Genomic DNA, 24,223 nt, shown 5'->3' on the forward strand with positions numbered 1-24,223 from the left:
TTTGTTTTTCTGTTTCTGACTTACTTCACTCTCTATGACAGACTCTAGGTGATCCACCTCACTAAAAAAACTCAATTTTGTTTCTTTTTTGGCTGAGTAATATTCCATTGTATATATGCCCCACATCTTTATCCATTCAACTGTCAATGAACACTTAGGTTGCTTCTATGTCCTGGCTATTGTAAATAGAGCTGCAATGAAATTGTGATACATGACGCTTTTTGAACTATGGTTTTCTGAGTATATGCCCAGTAGTGAGACTGCTGGGTCGTATGGTAGTTCACTTTTTAGATTTTAAGGTACCTCCATACTGTTCTCCAAAATGACTTTATCAGTTTAACTTCCCACCAACAGTGGAACAGGGTTCCCTTTTCTCCAAACACTCTCCAGCATTCATTGTTTGTAGATTTTTTGAGGATGGCCATTCTGACCAGTGTGAGGTGACACCTCAGTGTAGTTTTGATTTGTATTTCTCAAATGATTAGTAATGTTGAGCATCCTTTCATTGGTTTGTTGCCAATCTGTATATCTTCTTTGGAGAAATGACTATTTAGGTCTCCTGCCCATTTTTGCTTGAGTTGTTTGTTTTTTTGATATTGAGGTGCATGACCTGCTTGTACATTTTGGAGATTAATCCTTTGTCAGTTGCTTCATTTGCAAATATTTTCTCCCATTCCGAGGGTTGTCTTTTAATCTTGTTTATGGTTTCCTTTGCTGTGCAAAAGCTTTTAAGTTTCATTAGGTCCCATTTGTTTATTTTTGTTTTAATTTTCATTTCTCTAGGAGGTGGGTCAAAAAGGATCTTGCTGTGATTTATGTAACAGAGTGTTCTGCCTGTATTTTCCTCTAAGAATTTTATAGTGTCTGGCCTTACACTTAGGTCTTTAATCCACTTTGAGTTTATTGATGTGTATAGTGTTGGCAAATGTTCTAATTTCATTCTTTTACATGTAGCTGTCCAGTTTTCCCAGCACCACTTATTAAAGAGGCTGTCTTCTCTCCATGTATATTCTTGCCTCCTTTATCAAAGATAAGGTGACCATATGTGCATGAGTTTATCTTTGGGCTTTCTATTTTGTTCCATTGATCTATATGTCTCTTTCTGTGCCCATATCATACTGTCTTGATTACTGTAGCTTTGTGCTATAGTTTGAAGACTGGAAACCTGATTCCTCCAGCTCCGATTTTCTTTCTCAAGATTGCTGTGGCTATTCGGGGTCTTTTGTGCTTCCATACAAATTGTGAAATTATTTCTTCTACTTCTGTGAAAAATGCTGTTGGTAGTTTGAGAGGGATTGCATTGCATCTGTAGATTGCTTTGGGTAGTAGAGCCATTTTCAAAATTTTGAATCTTCCAATCCAAAAATATTGGTATACCTCTCCATCTGTTTGTATCATCTTTCATTTCTATACATCAGTGTCTTATACTTTTCTGTACACAGGTCTTTTGTCTCCTTATGTAGGTTTATTCCTTGGTATTTTATTCTTTTGTTGCAATGGTAAATGGGAGTGTTTCCTTAATTTCTCTTTCAGTTTCTTCATCATTAGTGTAGAGGAATGCAAGAGATTTCTGTGCCTTAATATTGTATCCTGCTACTTTACCAAATTCGTTGATTAGCTCTAGTAGTTTTCTGGTAGCATCTTCAGGATTCTCTATGTATAGTATCATGTCATCTGCAAACAGTGACAGCTTTACTTCTTTTTTTCTGATTTGGATTCCTTTTATTTCTTCTTCTACTCTGATGGCTGTGGCTAAAATTTCCAAAACTGTATTGAATAATAGTGGTGAGAGTGGACAACCTTGTCTTATTCCTGATCTTAGAGGAAATGGTTTCAGTTTTTCACCATTGAGAATGATGTTGGCTGTGAGTTTGTCATATATGCCCTTTATTATGTTGTGGTAAGTTCCCTCTATGCCTACTTTCTGGAGGGTTTTTATCATAAATGAGTGTTGAATTTTGTTGAACGCTTTTTCTGCATCTATTGAAATGATCATATGGTGCTTCTCCTTCAGTTTTTTGATATGCTGTATCACATTGATTGATTTGAATATATTGAAGAATCCTTGCATTCCTGGGATAAACCCCAGTTGGTCATAATGTATGATCACTTTAATGTGCTGTTGGATTCTGTTTGCTAGTATCTTGTTGAGGAATTTTGCATTTATGTTCATCAGTGATATTGGCTTGTAGTTTTCTTTCTTTGTGACTCTTCACCTGGTTTTGGTATCAGGGTGATGGTGGCCTGGTAGAATGAGTTTGGGAGTGTTCTTCCCTCTGCTGTATTTTGGAAGAGTTTGAGAAGGGTAGGTGTTAGCTCTTCTCTAAATGTCTGATAGAATTCACCTGTGAAGCCATCTGGTCCTGAGCTTTTGTTTGTTGGAAGATATTTAATCACAGTCTCAAGTTCAGTGCTTGGGATTGGTCTCTTTATATTTTCTATTTCTTCCTACTTCAGTCTCAAAAGGTTGTGCTTTTCAAAGAATTTGTCCATTTCTTCCAGGTTGTCCATTTTATTGGCATATAGTTGCTTGTAGTAATCTCTCATGATCATTTGTATTTCTGCAGTGTCCATTTTTACTTCTCCTTTTTCATTTCTAATTCTATTGATTTGAGCCTTCTCCCTTTTTTTCTTGATGAGGCTGGCTAATGGTTTATCAGTTTGGTTTGTCTTCTCAAGTAACCAGCTTTTGGTTTTATTGATCTTTGGTATCATTTACTTCATTTGTTTTTCATTTATTTCTGATCTGATCTTTATGATTTTTTTCTTTCTGCTAAATTTGGGCAGTTTTTTTGTGTTCTTTGTCTAATTGCTTTAGGTGTAAGGTTAGGTTGTTCATTTGAGATTTTTCTTGTTTCCTGAGGTAGGATTGTATTGCTGTAAGCTCCCCCTCTTAGAACTGCTTTTGCTGCATCCCATAGGGTTTGGGTTGTCGTGTTTTCATTGTCACTTGTTTCTAGGTATTTTTTGATTTCCTTTTTAATTTCTTCAGTGACCTGTTGTTTATTAAGTAGTGTATTGTTTAGCCTACATGTGTTTGTATTTTTTAAGGATTTTTCCTTTAATTGATATCTAGTCTCATAGCATTGTGGTCAGAAAAGATACTTGATAAATTTCAATTTTGTTAAAAGGTTTGATTTGTGACCCAAGATATGATCTATGCTGGAGAATGTTCCATGAGCACTTGACAAGAAAGTGTATTCTGTTGTTTTTGGATGGAATGTCCTATAAATATCAATTCAGTCCATGTTGTTTAATATATCATTTAAAGCTTGTGTTTCCTTATTTATTTTCATTTTGGACATCCGTCCATTAGTGAAAGTGGGGTGTTATTGTCCCCTACTATGATTATGTTTCTATCGATTTCCCCTTTTATGGCTGTTAGCATTTGCCTTATGTATTGAAGTGCTCCAATGTTGGTTGCATAAATATTTACAATTGTTATATCTTCTTCTTGGATTGATCCCTTGATCATTATGTAGTGCCCTTCTTTGTCTCTTGTAATAGTCTTTGTTTTAAAGTCTATTTTGGGGCTTCTCTGGTGGCGCAGTTGTTGAGAATCCGCCTGCCAATGCAGGAAACACGGGTTCGTGCCCTGGTCCGGGAAGATCCCACATGCTGCGGAGCGGCTAGGCCCGTGAGCCATGGCCGCTAGGCCTGTGCGTTCGGAGCCTGTGCTCCGCAACGGGAGAGGCCACAACAGTGAGAGGCCCGCATACCGCAAAAAAAAAATAAAAATAAAAAAAAAAATAAAGTCTATTTTGTCTGATATGAGAATTACTATTCTAGCTTTCTTTTGACTTCCATTTGCATGGAATATTGTTTTCCACCCCCTCACTTTCAGTCTGTAAGTGTCCCTCGGTCTGAAGTGGGTCTCTTGTAGACAGCATATATATGGGTCTTGTTTTTGTATCCATTCAGCCAGTCTATGTGTTTTGGTGGGAGCATTTAATCCTTTTACATTTAAGGTAGTTATCAGTATGTATGTTCCTATTACCATTTCCTTAATTGTTTTGGGTTTGTTATTGTAGGTCTTTTTCTTCTTTTGTGTTTCCTGCCTAGAGAAGTTCCTTTAACATTTGTTGTAAAGCTGGTTTGGTGGTGCTGAATTCTCTTACCTTTTGCTTGTCTGTAAAGGTTTTAATTTCTCAGTAGAATCTGAATGAGATCCTTGCTGGGTAAAGTAACCTTAATTGTAGGTTTTTCCCTTTCCTCACTTTAAATATATCCTGCCACTCCCTTCTGTCTTGCAGAATTTCTGCTGAAAGATCAGCTGTTAACCTTATGGGGATGCCCTTGTATGTTATTTCTTGTTTTTCCCTTGCATCTTTTTAATATTTTTTCTTTGTATTTAATTTTCGTTATATTGATTAATATGTGTCTTAGCATGTTTCTCCTAGGATTTATCCTGTATGGGACTCTCTGCACTTCCTGGACTTGTCTGACTATTTCCTTTCTCATATTAGGGAAGTTTTCAACTATAATCTCTTTAAATATTGTCTCACTCCATTTCTTTTTCTCCTCTCCTTCTGGGACCCATATAATTCGTATGTTGCTGCATTTAATGTTGTCCCAGTGTTCTCTGAGACTGTCCTCAATTCTTTTCTTTTTTTTTTCTTTATTCTCCTCTGTGGTAGTTATTTCCACTATTTTATCTTCCAGGTCACTGATCCATTCTTCTGCCTCAGTTATTCTGCTACTGATTCCTTCTAGAGAGTTTTAAATTTAATTTGTGTTGTTCATCACTGTTTGTTTGCTCTTTAGTTCTTCTAGGTCCTTGTTAAATGTTTCTTGTATTTTCTCCATTCTATTTCCAAGAATTTTTATCATCTTTGCTATCATTACTCTGAATTCTTTTTCAGGTAGACTGACTATTTCCTCTTCATTTGTTTGGTGTGGTGGGTTTTTACCTTGCTCCTTCATCTGCTGTGTGTTTCTCTGTCTTCTCATTTTGCTTAACTTATTGTGTTTGGGGTCTCCTTTTCATAGGCTGCAGGTTCATAGTTCCCATTGTTTTTGGTTTCTGCCTCCAGTGGGTAAGGTTGGTTTAGTGGGTTGTGTGGGCTTCCTGGTGGAAGGGACTGGTGCCTGTGTTCTGGTGGATGAAACAGGATCTTGTCTTTCTGGTCAACAGGACTGCCTCTGGTGGTGTGTGTTTGGGTGTCTGTGAACTTATTATGATTTTAGGAAGCCTCTCTGCTAATGGGTGGGGTTGTGCTCCTGTCCTGCTAGTTGTTTGGCATAGGGTGTAAAGCACTATATCTTGTTGGTTGTTGAGTGGAGCTTTGTCTTAGCATTGAGAAGGAGATCTCTGGGAGAGCTTTCACCATTTGATATTACATGGAGCCAGGAGGTCTCTGCTGGACCAGTGTCCTGAACTCAGCTCTCCCACCACAGAGACACAGGCCTGAACCCAGCCGGAGCATCAAGACCCTGTCAGCCACATGGCTCAGAAGAAAAGGGAGAAAAAAAAAAGAAAGAAGAAAGAATGAAAAAAAGAAAGAAAGAAAGAAGAAAAAAGAAATAGTTATTAAAATAAAAAGTAAAAAATTATTAAAAATAAAAATAATTTAAAAGTAATAAAAATAAGGAATAAAGAAAGAGAACGAAGAGAGCAACCAAACCAAAAAGTAGATCCACCAATGATAACAAGCACTAAAAACTATACTAAAAAAATAAAATTGGACAGACAGAACCCTATGACAAATGGTAAAAGCAAAACTATACAGAAAAAATCACTCAAGGAAGCATACACATACACACTCACAAAAAGAGAAAAAGGAAATATATATATATATATATATCTTTATATTAAAGAAAAGAGAGTAACCACATCAATAAACAAATCTACCAATGATAATAAACTCTAAATACTAAACTAAGTTAAACAAAAAACCAGAAACCAGTCGCATACAGCAAACCCCAAGTCTACAGTTGCTTCCAAAGTCCACTGCCTCCATTTTGGGATGATTCATTTTCTATTCAGGTATTCCACAGATTCAGGTACATCAAGTTGATTGTGAAGATTTAATCTGCTGCTCTTGAGGCTGCTGGGAGAAATTTCCCTTTCTCTTCTTTGTTCACAGAGCTATTGGTGTTCAGGTTTGGATTGGGCCCGCCTCTGTGTGTAGGTTGCCTGAGGGCGTCTGTTCCCACCCAGACAGGACATAGTTAAAGTAGCAGCTGATTAGGGGGCTCTGGCTCATTCAGGCCAGGGGGAGGGAGGGGTACAAAATGCTGGGCATGCCTGCAGTGGCAGAGGCCAGCGTGACCTTGCAACAGCCTGAGGCACACCGTTTGCTCTCCCTGGGAAGTTGTTCCTAGATCATGGGACCCTGGCAGTGGCAGGCTGTATAGGCTCCTGGGAGGGGAGGTTTGGTTAGTGACCTGTGCTTGCACACAGTATTCTTGGTGACTGCAACAGTAGCCTTAGTGTTTCATGCCCATCTCTGGTGTCACACTGATAGCCTGGCTCATGCCCATCTCTGAAGCTCGTTTACACTGTGCTCTGAATCCCCTCTCCTTGCACACCCCAAAACAATAGCCTCTTGCTTCTTAGGCAGTTCCAGACTTTTGCCCAGAGTCCCTCCCACCTAGCTGTGGTGCACTAGCCCCCTTCAGGCTGTGTTCACGCAGCCAACCCCAGTCCTCTCCCTGGGATCTGACCTCCGAAGCCGGAGCCTCGGCTCCCAGCCCCCACCCACCCAGTAGGTGAGCAGACAAGCCTCTCAGGCTGGTGAGTGATTATTGGCAGCATTCCTCTGTGCAGGGATCTCTGTGCTTTGCCCTGTGCACCCCTGTTGCTGCGCTGTCCTCCATGGCTCCAAAGCTTCCCCCCCGCAACCCCCTGGCTCCGCCAGTGAAGGGGCTTCTTAGTGTGTGGAAACTTCTCCTCCTTCATAGTTCCCTCCCCAAGGTGCAGGTCCCATCCCTATTCTTTTGTCTGTGTTTTTCTTCTTTTCTCTTTTGCCCTATGCAGGTACGTGGGGAGTTTCTTGCCTTTGGGGAAGTCTGAGGTCTTCTGCCAGCGTTCAGTAGGTGTTCTGTAGGAGTTGTTTCACATGTAGATGTATTTCTGATGTATTTGTCAGGAGGAAGGTGATCTCCACGTCTTACTCCCCCACCATCTTGAAGATCTCCCACACTTAGGATACTTTAAGTTAAGCAAATAACACTTTAGAAGCCATAGTCTAAAAGGAACTAAATGTGAGAAGGAAGCACAGGCAAGAGTAAAAATTTGAATGAACAATCAGGAAAAGGTATATTTACAGTAACTGATGATATGAGACAGGAACTGGAACATTCATAGTAACTGAAGATATAGTATATTTACAGTAACTAAAGATATATATGAAGCTATATCAGTCAGCTTGTGTGAGTTTATACCAAGATTTTTTTTAACAACAACCAATAGTTTTTTTCTCCCTCATATTCCCAGTCAGTGACTATGGATAAGCTCTGGCTCTGCAACTTGTGCCTTTTCATTAAGAACAGCCCCTATTTCAGTCTCTTAAAGCTTCAGCTCAGATGTGGCACATAATCATTTCATTTATGGTTCATTGACTAAAGGAAGTCAATGAAAATCAATGAGGCAGGGCCTATACTCAAGTTATCTTTTTCATTTTACCTCTTCTACTTAAAAAAAAAATTGGTTATTCAGCAACACATTATACAGGAGGAAATTATCTCAGAATAAAAGACTGTTACCATACCAAACTTGTATTTGTTTGCCTTACACACAGCAAAGCCAATCTATTGACAAGGGGTTGCAGTGCAGGAAAGTACAAAGTTTATTGCTGGGTGCCAAGCAAGGAGATCACGAAGCTAATGCTCAAAAGACCCAAATTCCCCAATGGCTTTCAATAAAGGATTTTTAAAGACAGTATGAGGGAGAGAGTCGTGGGGTACATGACAAGTTCATGCATAATTCTCTGATTGGTTGATGCTGAGGTAACAGGGTGGGATTTCAGGAATCTCAATTATCAGTTTTCAAGCTCCAACTGGTCTAGGGTCTACACACTGGTAGTCAACATGCAGTTAACTTCTTCCACCTTGTAGGAGTTTTAGTATCTGCAAAACAACTCAATAATATGGCTCAGGGTATTATCCATAGCCCTTGACGATGAACTAAAGGTCCTTGACTTTGTTTTATGGCTAAACCATTATTATTTTGTCTTGCTTGATTGCTTTACTTTTCTCACTTCTCTGATTAAATTTGTTCTTTGAAACTCAGGGAAAGCATAGGAGGCTAAATCTTTTCTGTAAACGAGAGTCAGAAGACATAAGGGTCTATCACTGGGAAGGCCACACAGGGTCCTGCTTGGTTCTAAGATAATTAAATTTAAAAAATTAAACTTTGTTAAAAACTTAATATATTTTACTTATTTTTTTTCTTTTGCCATGTACCAGTTAAAACAGAAACACAAATAATCAGCAGTCCAGAGACCAGTATCTTGTAATCATTGTTCTAAGTTTGATACTTCTATTATTGAGACCACAGAAAACTCTCAACCACTGTAACTTGGTCTCCCTTAGAATTCACTTCACAATGCTACCCTTGTATATTACTTTTTCAGCTTTTGTTTAAAAGAAAGAGAGAGAGAGATTCTGCATTTGCCTTAACAGTATTCATTTTTTTATTGCACCAGTCTCTCTTGAGGAGCTAATATGGATTTGATATGGGTCCTACTATTCATAACTTTGTAACTTATTTTGTTCTAGCTTCCAGGAATTGCAGAGCCACCATGGCAGTTCAACTACAGAAATTCTATTTATCTTTATGATTAGCATACATACATCCCCTTTTTCCCTTGGTTTGTAATTTTTTTTCTAGCTCACTATCCTATTATACTTTTCATGTTACAAGCCCTCTCAGTTCCTTTCTAGACAGATGTGGGTTCCAAATTAGTATAACTTAACTAGTGGTCATATAATTTCCTATTAATCTCCATATCTTGCTGTCTCTATTTGTCATTTTCTTCAGTATGGGATCGATGATTGATTCACCTTTGTACATTTGATGATGTTTAACATATAGCAGATACTTAATGCATATTTGTTTAATGGTGGCCTGGCTGGATGGTTGGCTGGCTGGATGGCTGGATGGCTGGATGGATGGATCAGGCCTTATACTTCTCAGTTGGCTAAATATATCATTTTCTTCCATGCTGAATATTTTAGGAACCATAACAAGTAGGAAAACCTATGTAACAGTTAATGTGGGAAGTCACCAAGTGTTAAAATATCTTCTTTTACAATAAGGTCCTATTCCCAATTGGTATCCTGGAAAACTACTAATAATATTTTGAAGATAACATCAACATTATTCACAATAACCAAGATATGGATGCAACATAAATGTCATTGATGGATGAATGGATAAGAAAATGTGGTATATATAAACAATGAAAAGTAATTCAGTCTTAAAAAAGAAGGAAATCCTGCCACATGTGACAACATGGATGAACCTGGAGGACGTTAATGCCAAATAAAATAAACCAGTCACAGAAGGACAAATACTTCATGATTCTACTTATATGAAGTATCTAAAAGAGCTGAACTCATAGAAGCTTGGAGTAGGAAGAATGGTTACCAGGGACTGAGGGGGAGGGGAAAATAAGGAGTTGTTAATCTACAGGTATAAAGTTTCAGTTGTGCAAGATGAATAAATTCTAGAGACCAGAGGATCTCAGTTGTACAACATTGTACCTATAGCTAACAGTGCTGTATTGTGCAGTTAAAAAAAATTGTTAAGAAGGTAGATCTCACATTAAGTGTTCTTACCACAATTTTAAAAATTAAGTAAAAAATAAATAAAGGTAACATCAGTAAATCCGCCACATGCGTGACTATGAAGGAATAGTATAAATGTACTTAGAGACGTCTCTTTCCACACTGAAATGTTGAAAAGATATTTGTAATGTTGCCAGGTTTCATTTTGCTTGATTTATCTGACACTCTGTTGGATCAACTGGAATATCTGCCTTTATCACATATTTCATCCAAGAATGTCATGCTGGGGGCTTCCCTGGTGGCGCAGTGGTTGAGGGTCTGCCTGCCGATGCAGGGGACACGGGTTCGTGCCCTGGTCCGGGAAGATCCCACATGCCATAGAGCTGCTAGGCCCTTGAGCCATGGCTGCTGAGCCTGTGTGTCCGGAGCCTGTGCTCCGCAACGGGAGAGGCCACAACAGTGAGAGGCCCGTGTACCGCAAAAAAAAAAAAAAAGTCATGCTGTTTTCATTCTTACTAGCTCCCTCATCCTTAATCCACTTTCACTCTGCATCCCACATTCTAATAGTGTCCTGTTTGGGGAAGCAAATTCCCTCCAGGAGGAGTCAGAAGAGTCAGTCTCTTTAAAAAATTTTATTTCAGATACAGAATGATCATGGGTTTCCAAGTGTGTCTACTAATTACTAAGGTGACCCAAGCAGATGCTACTCTTAATCAAACAATACTTCAGACTGCTAGAGTGTGGATCATCTACCAAGCACTCTCCCAACATTCACCCAAGTGCTTACTCTCTGTGTAGCTTTCTACATCATGGATAAAGTAACTGTGGCCTCTGGGATGGGGTAAACTAAATAAGTTCTTCAGCTAGTTTTTGCATTTGAAAAAGGGAAAGGTTTCCATATGAAAACACATGTTAATTAACACAGAAAGTGAATTGTTTGCATCACAGAAGACGGACCTTGGAATCCATATGTATCTTAGTCCAGTCAGGCTGCTGTAACAGAATACCATAGACTGGGTGGCTTATAAACAACAGAAGTTTATTTCTCACAGTTCTGGAGGCTGGAATTTCAAGATCAAGGCACCAGCAGATTAGGGTTTGGTGAAGACTCACTTCCTGGTTCATAAACGGCCATCTTTTCATTGTACTCTCACGTGGTAGAAGGCATAAGGGAGCTCTCTGGAGGTCTTTTTTATAAGGGCACTACTCCCAACCATGAGGACTCCACCCTAAGAACTAATCACTTTCAGAGGCCCTACCTCCTAAAAACATCATATTGGGAATTAGGTTTCAACATATGAATTTGAGGTGGATGCAGACATTCAGTTTTTAGCACCATGTTTGGCTGTTATTGAAGAAGATTCTACCATGTGCTCATGTTTTTGCAGGTCCTGGCAAAGAAGGCAAAAACCGTCACAATGAAACTCTTTCATAAAAGAAAAGAATGGTTGAAAACAGTTCAAGGATGGCATGACATGCTTTGGAAAGTAACTCTGTATCCAAAAGACATAGCTCAGGTAGCTGTGCTACCCAGAATCCAGACAAACTCATAATGAAGATTAACAACTGAGAAAAAGGGTGTCCACTTCAGGTCAGAAATGATGGTGTTCTTTACATCTATTCAATCTATACTCCAGCTCATCTGACATGTAAATTCAGGCTGTTTTCATTTATTCTTATTATTTTGAGTTGTATATCTTATCATAACAAATACAGTAAATTTAAGAAAATCTCTAGGTGGATTAATTGCTTCCAGAAGTGATTACCTTTTAGTGCCAGAGGACAGAGAAGAATTGAGGGGCAGTTGATAGAGATCAAAATAACACATTGCTGCTTGAAAGATTCAGCAGCATTTACTGGCAGAAGTATTAAGACTTGCCAGCAGTCAGACTTTACATTTGGCCTTTCAAAATGCACTGCAATTGAAGCCAACATGTTGGGGTGCAGCTTATATAACCATATGACTCTGAAGCTGCTCAGAAATAATCTTTTCTTGAACTACGCAGTCATAGAGACAACATAGATAATGTTCTGGAGTTGGATGAGGGAATTATTTCACAACTGGATTACATCTTCCAATTTTTTTAAATTAACTACACATGTCTATTATGCAAATACAGTGTCAAGTTTTGGAAATGACAACCTTGTATAAGAATACTCATTTCTCACTACATTGTGATCTGCAGGTACTCAGCAGAAACCCCTGCCATTGTCTCAAGGCAGTGTCTGTCAATCCAATTTAATGATCATAAAGACCTTTCTTTGACTCCAAGGACCAGGGGTTCATTCAATCAGATATCCTGTAGCGGGATTTCTTAGTTGGCAGCAGAAAATCTGTGTCCGGGGTCCTTTCATTATACCTATTTAACACTTCTTACTATAAAGCCACAATTCTGCTACTTTTCATGATAGCACAGAGGGATGATTTTTTTAAATTTACAAGTGAATGTCTCAGCTGTGTGATTATATCCATAAAGACTGAAAATACTTCTTTAAAATTTAGCCCAGTACTAGGCACCCCATGGGCACTCAAGAAATAATAAGATGCTGATGATGATGGCACTTTGGGTTTAAAGATGATGTAAATTCTGTTTCTGTGAGCACTCAAAATTAGTTGAAGAGCTGTGCATTTTGCAAAGTGCTTGCCTGAATCTGGTCAAAACTACTCAGCAACTTTTGGCAAATGCCCCAGAGCCTCTGTAGTCTCTTAAACTACCAATGTGGATGATGACCATAGTTTGCTTCCAAATGAGACTGGAAAGTGTTTCTGCAGTAAAGCTATTCTTTAGATAGGAAAACCAATGTTTGGGTTTTTTTTAAGAACTTAATAAAATCACCATCTCCACATCTTCCTTCTTATTTACATGCAGTGTATTTCCCAGTTTTGTCTCAGGATAATAATTAATAGGAGTTAGGTAATGTCTTATATTCTAAAGAGCTCAAGTATATTACCTAGCAACTTCATTATTCCAACATCATTATCTAAGAGGTACTCCAGGAAATGGTATTCCGACTTTGGAAAAGCTAAGTCTGAAAATAACTAGCAATTATTTTATATTGGGTTGGCCATAAAGTTCGTTGGGGGCTTCCCTGGTGGCACAGTGGTTGAGAGTCCGCCTGCCAATGCAGGGGACACGGGTTCGTGCTCCGGTCCGGGAAGATCCCACATGCCGCAGAGCTGCTGGGCCCGTGAGCCATGGCCGCTGAGCCTGCGGTCCGGAGCCTGTGCTCCGCAACTGGAGAGGCCACAACAGTGAGGGGCCTGCGTACCGCAAAAAAAAAAAAAAAGTTCGTTCGGTTAGTGAATATCTTGTTCAATAAAGTTCTTCATGAAAATGAAAAACGTTCTTTATTTTTACTTAAAGCTGAATGAATTTTTGGCCAACCCAATGGTTATTTGAGAGAACTGACACAATTAAAATGTAAAAATGGGGATATCTTTATAGATCTTGCTAGCCAGGAGGGAAAATTCTGGAAATTCTAATGGTGCTCTGGGTAAAAGAATGCTGTTTCACTCAGCACATTAGCAACTATGATATTTTGCCTAAAATAGAAAAGTGATTCTCAACAAAGAGAGTTTGGCTTTCCCATGGGGCATCTAGAAATATGTAGGGACATTTTTGTTGTCATAATGTTTGGAGGGGCCCTACTGACATTTAGTGAACAGAAATTAGGAATGCTAGACACTCTGCGATATGTGACATAATCCCACACTGAAAAAATTGTTCCTTGACATGAGAGTTGTGGGACTATGTGAGTGATTATAATGATACTGAGATTACAGAAGAGATGAAGTTATTAGTAATGACAAGAATAAATGACAATGCCTATGGAATTGAGTATTACTGAGAAAGCCAGGTGTTACTTCCAGAACCCAGCTTGATTCCTGATTATGGAGAGTAGAATGTCTAGAGGAAGCATTATCTTAGTCCCAGTATGAGGTTTCACTCTCCAGCCATTGATGGTGTTGAGAACACCTGGAGAAACTGAAAGTTATTCCTATTACTCAGCCCCCCTATTGAACTCTGAGGGTGTGATAGAAATCCTGAAAAAGTGTGACCTTAGTTCTAGTGCACAGAGCCAACTATTAATTCCTTTTGGAGGAGGAAAATAATTATTTTTGAGGGTTTGTGTGGCTTCCCCTTGACTCCTGTTTATGGAGTGGAAGATACCTTCTGTGGAAGCCAGGTATTGTACCAAATGTGCGGGTCTCCTTTCTATCCCTATTGATGGTGAGCTCATGCAGTAACATGGTTTTAAGTGCCATCTATATAGCTAAGACCCTCAAGTTTTTAACTTTAGCTCAGACCTCTTTTCTGAATACCATACCTGTATTTCCAGTTGCCTATCAACATCTCAGCATAGATGTCTAATAGACATTTCAAACTCAACATCTTCAAAACTGAACTCAATATGCCTCTTCTCCCACCCTACAAAAGCTGAAGTCTTTCTCTCCTCAGTAAATGGCAAATTTTACCATCCAGAAGTTCAGGCTAAAAAGTTGGAAATTACTCTCCATCCCTCTACTTATCTCATAATCCATATCATATCCAGTTCATCAAGAAATCCAGTTGGCTCTTTTAAACTTATCCAAAATCCAACCTCTTCTCACCATCTCTAGAGCTAAAACCCTGGTCTATCCACAATCATTTCTTTCCTGGATTACTACAATATCTAACTGGATTCCTTGATTTCACTCTTTCCTCTCTTCCCTCCCACCCCTCCCCCCAGACTATTCACAACATAGAAACTAACTCAGATACCATTCTTCTGCTCAAAACCCTGCAATGGCTTCCTACCTTACTCAAAATCTGAAGTTCTTAAAGTGGCCTACAAAGCCCCACGTGATATGCCCTCTTCCCATTAATTCTCTGGACCTCGTGTCCTGCTACTTCCCTCTTCACACATTTGGCTTTAGCTACATTGGCCTCATTGCTGTGCCTTGAAAATACTAGGCATGTACCCTCATTAGACCTTTGCACTGGCTGTTCCCTCTACCTGGAATGCTTTACACCAGACATCTGCATGGTTAACTCCCTAAGCTTCTTCCAGATTTCATGCAGATATCACCTTCTCAATGAAGACTATCACAACCACTTCTATTTCAAGTTCCAACCACCTACCACTCCCTGGCAATTCCAATGCAGTTACCCTGTTTTCCCAAGGAACTTACTAACTTATAACATACTATTTAGTTTGTTTACCATGTTTATCGTCTATCTCCTTCCCACCCACCCCCCCAACTAGTCTGTAAGCTCCATGAGACCAGAGATGTTTGCCTGCACCACTGCATTCCAAGTACCTAGGATACTACCTGGCACACAGTGAGTTCTCAACAAATATTTTCTGGATGACTTTCAAATGTCCTAATACACATTCATGTAGTTGAAAAATCTTTTTATACACTATAATTTGAGGAAATGTTATTCTTTGTTTTATTTGAGACTTAATAAGCATTTATCATCATTTGGGGATATCATGTCAAAAATGTCACTGACAAATATTTGAGTACTTGAGCATTGGGTAAACACAAAGTCAACATCGGTAGCTGTCATATCATAATGATTTTACCTACAGTTACCAGCATCTGACTAGTGTAGTATGTCTTCTGGATATGTTTTGCCTGTGCATTTGCATATAGAAATACATATTACTTTATTATAAATTACTTTCCTTTCATTTACCCTTCATATTACTGCTAGGACATTATATTGTTATTTTTTTCTTTAGTAGTGTGTATCAGTAGGTTATAGTATGTACAAATTTCATTTAAGAATTTTATGTGAATAGACGATTAAACATCAGCATTTTCATAGTTTGCCAATCACCCCTACTGTAACAATTTTGTAATTTCAAATTCTTCACAAACACTGTTAAATATAACAGATTATGTTCTGCTTAATTCTTAGCTCAACCTAATGACGATGTACCCAAACACATCCTGGTGTCCTTCGGATTTCATCAGACAAAAAAGAGGATCCGTGCATTGTGGGAAAATGACTCCCTATACATTGTTTTCCAGAGTAAAATACATGTGTTTCTTGGTGTCAAGATGTGTAGTATATGCTTCCAAGTTTACGAATAATGGTGAATAAAAATACAGAAAACAGCAAAAAAAAAAAAAAAAAAAAAAAAGAATGTTAAAGTAGGTTTTAGGAAATACTTACTATAAAGAATGTATTGGATTGAGAATCACAGCAATGTAGTAACTAATGCTTCCAGACTGTATACTTCATGTTTAGATTGTGACTTTCCAGAGATGGACATCTGTACCCTCTGTGAAAATATGGGGCAGATGGCACAAATCAAATCCACTAATATTTAATGAAAGACTACCTTGTGGAAAGCACTCGTCACCTCCACAAACTTTCTTGCCAAGGTTAGGAAGCATAGTTTGCATGTCTATGATGATAAGTAAAATTAACTTCTCTGCCACCATTAGCTGCAACTACAGATTGGACAATTTTTGCAGAAAGTTTTTGTTCCTCTCTCCTTCTCAGCACAAGCCTTCTAAGAAATTTTTGTCTAAACTCAACAAAATATAAATCCAGGTGTGTATGTGTTTGCCTGTGCCTAGGGTAGAACATGTTCCTAGCTCTATTGTTCCAAATCCCTTTCCTGTCTAGTCTTTCCCAATCTTCCAAAGGTTTCCTCCAGGAGGTATCTTTGAAACATGCTTCCTGACTTTTATCTCTTGGCTATATCAGGCATCTGCCCCTTCCAGGATAAAACCCTTGAGCTATAATTGCATCTATCCCTACCCACCGGATTACTTCCATTCCCATATAACTGTACCAAACTGATATACAGGAATGACTAGCCACTTAATTTTGACACTTTGAAAGCAAACTAAAATTGTTTTATTCTTGCTCCTAGAGTTCTTCTGTCCTTGTAATCTTGAACTCTATTTGAAGTGCATGTTAACATGACATTCTGATGCATATAGTTACCACTCCTGTCTTGCAGAGCTATACTGGATGAGTCTAAGATTTGTCAAAGAATCGGTCATCCCTTTTATTTCCATATATTGCAGATGACACTGCTGATGGTGGGGCTGTACATTTGTGCAATTTTGGCTGAAAATTCTAATATATGGTCCTTTAGTACCTTATAAACAGCAGATTTTAAAGTTCCTGTCACTAGTCTGAATCCCAAAGCACTTAATCAATAATGAAAGTTTAATTCTTTCACAATGGCTGGGATGAAGAAACTTCTGGTGAATAGAAGGTTGTAAGTTCTTTTATAATGTAACTTCTTTTAAGGAAATCACTGGGAGTATAAGATATCATTACCTATTTGAGCACTTGGCCAAGACAATGAACTGATTACTGATATACATGCACACTCTCCCACAAATAATATAAGTTATTTTAATGACCTTAGGTGTTTATGATTTAGCTTCCAGTTTCTTTAATCTAAAGTGTAGCAGAGTTTTCCCTCCCTTTGGTCTTCTGTTCACTCCCTGCCTCCTTTTCTCCTTTCTATCCTCGCCAACCAAGCTCTAGTCATGCTCTGAACTGCCTCTAAGTTTTCTCCACCACCTCCACCAGAGGAGCAGCTGCCATTGATAATAGCAAAGAAGGAAAGTGGGAGGGAGGGAGTGGGAAGGAAAAGATGATGGAGCATTATAAAGAAGGAACAGATGAACAAACTTGTGGTGACTCTGACCCCCTTCAAACCCTCCAGTGCCATGCAACTCCAAACCCCTATCTCCAGTCAGAGTTGTCACCTGAGAAGCAAGCATTGCCTGAAGAGAAGCAACTGCTATCACCTTTACTTTGGAGCTGATTGCAGCATTGAGATAACTGTGTCTCTACCTCTGCTTGAACTAGAAACTATGTAGAAGCCCCTGGAGTGTGCGGTGGTGAAACTTGCCAAAGGTCCTCTGGAACTGTCCAGAGCGCCAGAAAATTCAGGAAACAGCCAGATTGGCAGGGTTGCAGCTGGCCTACTGATCAAGAACTGTTTGCCTTCTGAGGCAAAGATCCAAACATCAAGGCACAACAGCAGCAGAATGGTTTCCCATTGATGTTAATGTTTGACCGAGAAGCCAAGAACTATTTTGCAGACTTTAGGCACAGAAACCTACTAGCTTAGTTCTTCCTCACAACGATGGCTGAAATTGTTTGTATAGAGAACCCAGGAAACCAGTGGTCATAATTCCCTCTTCAGCTGGTAAACAATGTCACAAATTCCAACAGCACAGAGCACATAAAAGAGTAGACATTGGATGCACTTTGTTACATCTGCCAAAATATTCAAACAGAGCAGCTACAAGTTCCATCCAATGAGATTCTGACTGCCATAATCCTGGGAAAGAGGAAAGAAGATCCTAATAGTAATGTGAAGTTAGTGGCTACTAAGGCACTCCTGGAGTATTGGAGTTCATCAAAGCAAGCTTTGACAAAGAATCTGAAAGACAATTTCTTTTCCAGATAATCTATGGAGCAGCCTGTTATCAAGATAATAAAGTATTAGTGACTGCATTACAGAATCTGGTGAAGAAAATGCCTCTGTATTATCAATACGTGGAGACACATATGAGCCCTGCTCTTTTTGTGATCACAGTTGAAGTAACACAGTGACTTTGATGAAATGATCCTGTAAGGAATAAAGTTCTGGTCCAATGTCTGTGATGACAAAATAGATTTGGCCATTGAAGCTAAAGAGACAGCAGAACAAAGAAGGCCCCAGAGCACACAGCAAGATCTATGCCAAGGAAACACTACAATTGAGGCTCCAATTCTCACACAGACACTAACAAAAGATGATGAAAATGATGATTCTCCTGGCCACCTGATGTGAAGATGACATTGTCCCACCTGTCCTTCCCTCTTGTAAAGAACAGATCAAGAACCCTGATTAGTTCTTGGAACCCTGACACCCTTGTGATGACTTTTGCCTGTATCTTGGAAGAAGAGAAATCCAATAAGCTCAAAATCCTAGTTATACAGGCAATGCCTAGCTTAATATAATTAATTGAATACCCCTGTGTAAATCGTTTAGTATATAAATAGACAGACTGGGGGAAAATTTTGCAAGTTGCTCCATGAAGCTGCCATAAGTGATGTTTGCTCGGTTCCCTTGTTAGAATGTCTGAGAGAAAGCCTGAGTACTGAACCCAGAATGGCATCAAGTGTGTGCTGAGTTTTTTTCCAATCTAGCTGAAGCTGTTTATGAAAGTTTGTAAGTGATGATCAGGAAGAAACAGCTACTTACTGCTTATCCTCATATTTCAGAATCTCCTAGTGATCACAGACAGTCCTGATGGCCACCAGAATAACCTGAGAAGTGCTTCATACGAAGCTTTGATGAAAATGTGAAAAATAGTACCAAGTACTATTACTCTTCAGTTCAAAAATTGACGCTCTAACTGCAAAAAGTGTATCAATAGAGATACAGTCACATATAAAAGCACTTCTGATAAGATCCAATTCAATGACCTTCAGTCTTTACTCCACATAACTCTTCAAAATGTTCTCTGAAAACTGCAGCATCAAAATGAGATGATGGTCTCCCTGTTAAGGATTTTCCAAAGCACAGTTGGATATGGGGGATGCAAGAGGGTGATCCGATAGCAGTTAGCACATCAGAGGAAATGTTGGTTGCTAAATTCCTAAAGTATATAGAGGCCTCTAAGTTCTCCTGAGTATGGGCATTTTATTGAAAACTTATACTGAGTGCAAGGTTTTATTGGAGACTGTAAGATACGTGGAAGACTTATGTCACACCTTGTAATCCAGTATCTTACCATTTGTTGACAGAGAACTTGGGAAATGAGAATGTCCGTAGGTCTGTAAAGCCACAGATTCTGTAAGTGTTTGGTGATATTGCCTTTGTTATTGGTGGAGAGTTTAACAAATACCTAGAGGTAGTATTCTGCAAACCTACCAATCTCAGGTGAATAAATCAAAGTGTGACACAGTGGATTATCTGAATGAGCTAAGGGAAGACCACTTGGAAACCTATTCTGTCGTTTTCAAGGATCAAAGGAACAAGGATCTAAGGGTGATGCATACTCTGATGTACTGCTGATGCAACCAAGAGTAGAGTTTATCTTTCTTTGTCCACAGTGCTAGACTTGAGAATCATCCAAAGAGTATTAGGTACTGGTGCTGCTGAGCCAATAAGGAACTTATTTATGACATTTGGGAAGAATGTACTGAAATTAGTAGCAGTTGGCTGATGATTCTTGAAGTGTTAACTAAGGAACAGAGATTCAAAACTAGCAAAACAAAACCCTGTTCGATGGACAGCAAAATAACTGAGGAAACTGAAGAGTCAAGGTCGATCTGTAGCCATTGGGATGAAACCCAAGACCATCACTAGAAATCTGCAGTCTTTTGAAAAACCTAGAAGTAAGGGGTGTGCGCAGATGCTGAAAACACACCACATTGAAAATCCTACCACAGGAGGAGCAGCTATTAGCAGCAGAACTGTTGGTTAGCTATGTAAACACTGACTTCAGAGAAAACCATTCTAATGTCTACTCCAGGAGCCATTTTGGATAAGAGAAACATAACGGGTTTACTTAATTGGAGGAGGGGGAGGAGGAGGAAGGGGGAAAGAAGAGGGAAAGGGGAAGGGAAAAGAAAAGGAGAAGAAATGGAAATTATTTCTTCCCAAGGAATGCTACAATTTGGTTTTTGGAATTTCAGGTGGTGCTGAGTGGAATGACTGGTTTTTCCAGAGGGGAGAGATTGTACTTCATCATAAAAAGCATCTTGAACCTATGCTACTGATGATGATGATGGTGGAGCCTGGGTTTGTGTACCTTTGTCACCCAGCACTGTATACAATCAGGCTAAAAGGAGGTGAGGAATACTATATAATCTGAGTGTAGCTGAATGAAGCTATATCAACATTCTCAATTTCAAGTCATTAAAGTATATCTTTTTCCTTAAAAAAAGTGGCATAAGGTGGTGTTAAATATTGCATTTTGTAAAACTAACTGAAGTTCTGCCTACTGATGGACCACAGGAGATGGAAAAGAAAAAAAAAAGGAAAAGAAAAAAAGAAAGACACTTTTTAGCTTTTTGGTTGTTTGTTTTTAGTTATTATCATTATTTTAAGGAAAACACTAACAAATGGTCAGAATAAAAATCTAAACTTCCAAGACAAAAACTAAATAAAAGAAAAAAAAAATTTTAAACCTACAACCTCAAGAAACCAAAATGTAAATTATTGAAAGAGAAAAGAGAAAGCTCCCTCTTGACACTTTATATTGGCAGTCCTGATACCTACTCCCTATGTAAAAAATGATGCCAAGGAGTTCACCAAAAAATTTACAATAAAAATGAATACATAAAAATACAGCAAACTTTAAGTAATTATTTTGGTCTATAAAATGAGGAAAATTTAATGATTAAACAAAATCTAATAAATTAGCCATTAGAAAATTGACTTTCTATTCTCTTTTATCTGTTTGTCTCCAATGTAGTATTGTTCCCTTGCTATACTTTAAAACCAACTAACTACGAAAACAACCAAAAATATATGCATAAATGATGTGTGTGGGTATAATTACACATCCCATGATGAAAACAACACTTATGAAAGGTTTCATTTTTCCACTGCAGTTAAATATTAATATAATAATCTCAAACCCTCCTCAGGAAAAACAAATAAATTTCAGGGAAAATACAAATTTATCCATTTCCTAAAGAAGAGGGGGCAAAAGCAATCTTGTCTCCTTCATGTAGATCTGTGCTAAAATTGAACCTCATCTAACAATCCTTTATAATTACATTCAGCTAACAATATTGTGTGTTAAAATACTCCCAAACTATATTTGACGGGTCCATGCACCCATTTCAAACCTGATGATTCCAAACTGATCCATTTTTTCACAAAGCAAAAAGGTGAACAGGTTAGTTTAAATCAAGCCAAATACTGATAAGCAAATCTCTTGTGATGGGCAGCCCTCAAAAGCTTGTTGAAGGCTGGTTCAACTAAGCATTGATTAAGAGTTTGGATGCTTATCTGATGCTTATCCAAACTTATCTAAAATTGAACATCTTTGTTCTAAAAAAACAGGCCAAAATTCTGACACTGATTTTGATGTTTTGGTTCATAATAGGTCACAAGTATCAAAAGAACAGTCTAACTAGGAAGTGGAGATATGGCTGGAAATAAAAGTAGAGGGATTCGAAATGAAAACTGTCAGAACTTTGAAAATGTATGGGGGCAAGGAGTCTCAGTGAAGTGGGAGAACATATATAAATAGCAGATGAAAGAGTGGTGAAGCAAGAAGTTTGGTTTATTAGTTTGAAAACAAAATAGAAATTTGTCTCAGTGTTGTTGTTTATTTTTTAACCATGAGTTAATGTATTTTGAAATTTCATATAACATTGAAAGAGAGTATGAGATTTTTTTGTTCATCAAAAAAAAGAAAAAACAGAGAAGACTTCCTCTTCTGGACAAACAGAGGATATGTATTTTTCCCTATTCTTCCTCCTAAATACAACTAGTAAATCTTGGACATTATATGTAAAATAAACATAAGAAGACTCTGAAAGTGGAGAAAAAGAAAGCTGACTGACTAGGAAACTTAGGACTCAAGAAAAAAAATAACAGTTGGTCAAGAAACCACTGGTGGGAATGTAAAGTGGTACATCCATTCTGGAAAATAGTTCAGCAATTTCTTTAAAAAGTAGACATGCAACTACCATCCCAGCAATTGCACTACTGGACATTTATCCCAGAGAAATGAAAACTTATGTCTGGACAAAAACCTGTATACCATCGTTCATAGCATCTTTATTTGTAATAGTTAGCCAAAAACTAGAAGCAATACAGATACGCTTCAAATGTGAATGGTTAAATGAACTGTGGCACATCCGTACCGTGGAATACTACTCAGCCATAAGAAGGAACAAACTATTTATACACACAGTAGCCTGGATGAATCTAAAGGGTATAATGCTGTGGGGGAAAAAAAGAGCCAATAATGAAAGGTCATATACTTTGTGATTCCATTTATACAATATTCTCAAAATGACAAAATTATAGAGCCAAAAAGCAGATTACTGCTTTTGAGGAGTTAGAAATGATATGGAGGAGGGAAAGCATCACTATAAAGGAGCATCATGAGGGAGATCTTTGTGGTGATGGGACAATCTTGTATCTTGAGTGTGGTACTGGTTACACAAATCTACATGTCATAAACTGACACAGAACTCTACACATGGTGATGGTTCATGTGTCAACTTGGCTGGCCACCGAGTACCCAGATTAAACATTATTTTTGGGTGTGGCTGTGAGAGTGTTTTGGATGAGATCAGCATTTCAATTGTAGACTGTCCTCCCCAATGTGGATGGGTGTCATCCAATCTACTGAACAGGGCCTGAATAGAACAAAAGGCAGAGGAAGGTGGAATTTGCCCCCTTTTTCCTACCTCATTAATTGAGCTGGGACATCTTATAGTCTCTGGCCCTCAGGCTGGGATTTACACCATCAGCTCCCCTGGTTCTTAGGCCTTTGGGCTCAGACTGAATTACATCACTGGTTTTCCTGGGTCTCCAGCTTGCCAATGGCAGATCATGGGACTTATCAACCTCCATAAGCACATAAACCCACACATCATAATAAATATGATTTATTGTGGTTCTATTTTTCTGGAAAACCCTGATTAATACATATATTAAACAAAGTCAATTTTCTGATTTTGAACTCTAGTTACTTAAGATGTAACTGTTGGCGGAAACTGGGTGAAGAGTACATGGGACTACTCTGTACTATCTTTGCAACTTCCAGTGAATATATATTTATTTCAAAATAAAGAGTTTTTAAAAAAAGGATATGTTTAAAAGTTTGAAAAATGCTGGTAGAGGGGGGCAAAACATAGACAACCACTTAACAGGGTAAGAGGATATTTTGTTAATCTCAATTTTGAGATTTATACTACATTCTATTTGAATAAATCTTCAGTTCAAGATTATACTTTCATTTCAATCCCTGAGTTTCTGCTTTTTAAAGTTTCATGGTGGTGTCACTGGGGGTCACAAAAATGTAGAATAATAACACAAAGTCTTTCCATTTCTGACCCTGATCAACTGACACTTGTCTAGAGAAATTGTCTCAATAAATATGATGCCTAAATTCAGAACATTTTTTCATTTAAATTAAAATGTTTCTAGGGAAAGGAGTGTGGCATTTGAACTGAAAAAGTAAACTCCATCTTCAACAAGGATCCAGTGATATTTAGAATATCTTTTCTGCATGGGACCAATATAACCACTACTAGGTTGACTGGGCTCACAGAACACATGCTTAGCAAAGTGGGCTGTATCATCTAGAAACAGCATCAGAGACCTAAAGAACAGGAGCTTACAAAAGATTAAAAAATTATTTTTTTCTAACATAAAAGATGTTCGAAGGTAGGCACTTCAAAGCTGATAATGGCAAATCCCCGGTCACAAGGGATGAATTTTTATGTTTATGATCCTTCATCTTTTGCACTGACTCAAGATCACCTCATTGTTCGTTATG

At 38.3% G+C, this 24,223-nt stretch overlaps 1 pseudogene; it reads left to right on the plus strand.

The window, feature by feature from the left end:
* The first annotated feature begins 15,656 nt into the window (after positions 1–15,656).
* Positions 15,657–19,811, plus strand: LOC131748089 (importin subunit beta-1 pseudogene; annotated as a pseudogene).
* Positions 19,812–24,223: the final 4,412 nt, after the last annotated feature.

Source organism: Kogia breviceps, chromosome X (genome assembly GCF_026419965.1).
Source record: "Kogia breviceps isolate mKogBre1 chromosome X, mKogBre1 haplotype 1, whole genome shotgun sequence".
Classification (NCBI taxonomy): Eukaryota; Metazoa; Chordata; class Mammalia; order Artiodactyla; family Physeteridae; genus Kogia; species Kogia breviceps.